Raw genomic sequence first — 2,670 nt, 5'->3', positions numbered from 1 at the left:
GATTGCTTCGCAACCGCATGCAATTGCACTCTTGATACATAAAATGGCCGGAGACAGTCGGGGAAGTTTTTTTGAGTTGATTAAAAATTGGGCCTTACTCTATCGTTAGTGTAATAAATTACTCAACTACTGGAAACAAGAATTTGGCTCGTTCAACATATACAAAATTCAAAGCAAAAATCGGGTAGGCCGACTCATGACGTCCTAAAAACCACTTTGCATCTGCATACATGTGCACTTTCGCCTTACTCAAAGCCCTACAAATACCTATAATTTTTTGCAAGAGTCAGAGGTCTTATGATCCATGTAGATATCAAAAAGAATGTTAATTTTACCTCACATGCTTACAAGTAAAAAGACCTACTTATTTGCAAAAGTCAGATGTCATGATCCATGTAGATAGCAAAAAGGATGTTAATTTTGCCTCACATGCTTACAAGTACTAAGACCTAGTTATTGCACGAGTCGGATGACTTATGATTCATGTAGATATTCAAAAGGAATTTAGTTTTATCTCATCTTATCGTACGATTATTCACGCTGACAAAACATGATGTACGTGACATGATGGACACACGTGCACGTTAACGTTGCATTGTCATATACATTGCAAGCTGGTGGGGGTGAGTATGGTGATGGGAGAGGGGGGAAGGGGGGAGTGCGGGTTATCTCATCTTATCGTAAAATTTTACACCCTGAAAAAAAATCGATGAACGTGACCCGTTAAAATTACCTTGTCACATGAACTGCCACCTTGTGGGGAGGGGGGGGGGGGGGGGGGGGGGGGGGGGGGTTCTGGGGTTTCCGGAAACCCCCCCCAGCCAAAAAATAAAAATATTGTTTTGGTTTTTTTTTGGTTGAGTTTCAATTTTTGGGGTATTAATCAGTGACAAAACCTGCTGCCTGAAACTGGTAATGATCATCCTCAGAATGCACCAGATTGCACCATTTTGCATCCTTTTTTTCAAAATGTTCACACCCATATCTTCACAATATACTTTTCGAACCCCCCCCCCCCCCCATAAAATGAACTGATCAGCCCCTGAACAGGGGGGGGGGGGGGGGGGGGGGGTGCGTCGGCTGTTGGCGGGTCAGATCATCGCGAAACAACTAATAAAGTTTAAGTATCTTTGGGAAAAAAAAGATCAAATGACATGTTGAAAAAAAGGTGTGCTCTTGTTGTCGTCGTACAGCTATTAATAGCATCGAACGACCTTGACCGCGTCCAGAAAGTGGACGTTCTTTCTTTCTTTATTTGGTGTTTAACGTCGTTTTCAACCACGAAGGTCATATCGCGACGGAAAGTGTACGTTGATGACTTACGCTTGAATTTCCCCCATAAAATAACGTACAGTTGTTGCTCGAGGACTGCCAGCCATACCACGTTCCCGATCGTCGAGTGTACACGTGTATGTGAAACAGTTCTTCGGACCATGTTCTAGTTCCAGGTTATTGTGTACTTCTTGTTCTTGTTCTTGTTCTTGTATTTCGTATGCTTTTGTTGTGGGTGTTTAAAAAAATTTAATTTTTTTAATTTTTTAAATATTTATTTTACAAGTAATGGGAAAGTGTTTTTATTTTTATTTTATGTTTTTATTTTTATTTTTTTACTTCAGACATGATACACACAGAGAAGAAGAAGAAGAAAGTGTCATGGTGGCATCAAGCGCCATTGAACCGCCATTATCGTCCAGAATGACAAAGGTGTTTATTAAAATGACGGTATAAATATATTACTACCAGCGAGCCCTACCTTCAACAGTGTAACTTATAAAACAGACGATTTGTAGAAAATAACTCTTTCGGGTTTGTAGGGGTAGTGAAAGAGTGAATGCCCTTGCTCTTACGGGGACAACTATATTCACACGTGCTGTTTTTCACGTGTTTCGGACACATCCCTCGCTGGCGATGGGCCTGTGCAATGTTTTTCTCCCTATAAAAGCAAGGGTATTCCCTCTTTCACAACCTAGTTATTTTCGGAATTCGTCTATTGCTGACGAACAAAGCCTCTCCAAAATGGTATTCCTAAATATGGGTGCATAACTCTCTGAACATTTTGATAAAAAAGAAATAGGATGCACTTTCAAAATACATTGCGCTCATGTTCTTGATGTTCCTGCAATTAAATGTCGATTAGAATGTGCATACCATATATAGCTTCCTATCGAGTTCACCTTTTGCTGCGCACTGGACAAGTAGCCTTGTGAAGAAGACGCGTAACTCGACGTTCCTTTTTGTTTTCGTTCGTTTGCATCAGTTCTTTATGCGTTTGTTGTTCATGGAAAATTATCAGAGTAAGTTAATGGACGAATTAACGAAAAGTGTAAATGTCCACACAGCTTTTATCAACACGTGATTGCGTTTCTTAGGCTCGCCTACCAGATCACGTAATTCGATGTCCACTTGACATGAATTTATGTTCTTGTAGTTCTGATAATAAATCACATTCTCATAATTCTAATCGATGCAAGTTATCACTTGCTTCAACTAGGTCAAAACGAAGAAAGGCTGCTCAGAGATGGCGCGAAGATCGATAGGTGGCGGTAGGGTTGGGAAGGAGGTGAGATGGTAAGGGTGAGGGAGAGAAGGTTCAGTGATAACTGGAGCAGGAATTGATGCTTCACGTCATCGTCCCACACATACGTCACTCGTTTTAGTTTCACTCGAAAA

The sequence above is a fragment of the Littorina saxatilis genome, linkage group LG4 (assembly GCF_037325665.1).
Source record: "Littorina saxatilis isolate snail1 linkage group LG4, US_GU_Lsax_2.0, whole genome shotgun sequence".
Taxonomy (NCBI): Eukaryota; Metazoa; Mollusca; class Gastropoda; order Littorinimorpha; family Littorinidae; genus Littorina; species Littorina saxatilis.
Note: the sequence above shows the minus strand (reverse complement) of the source record.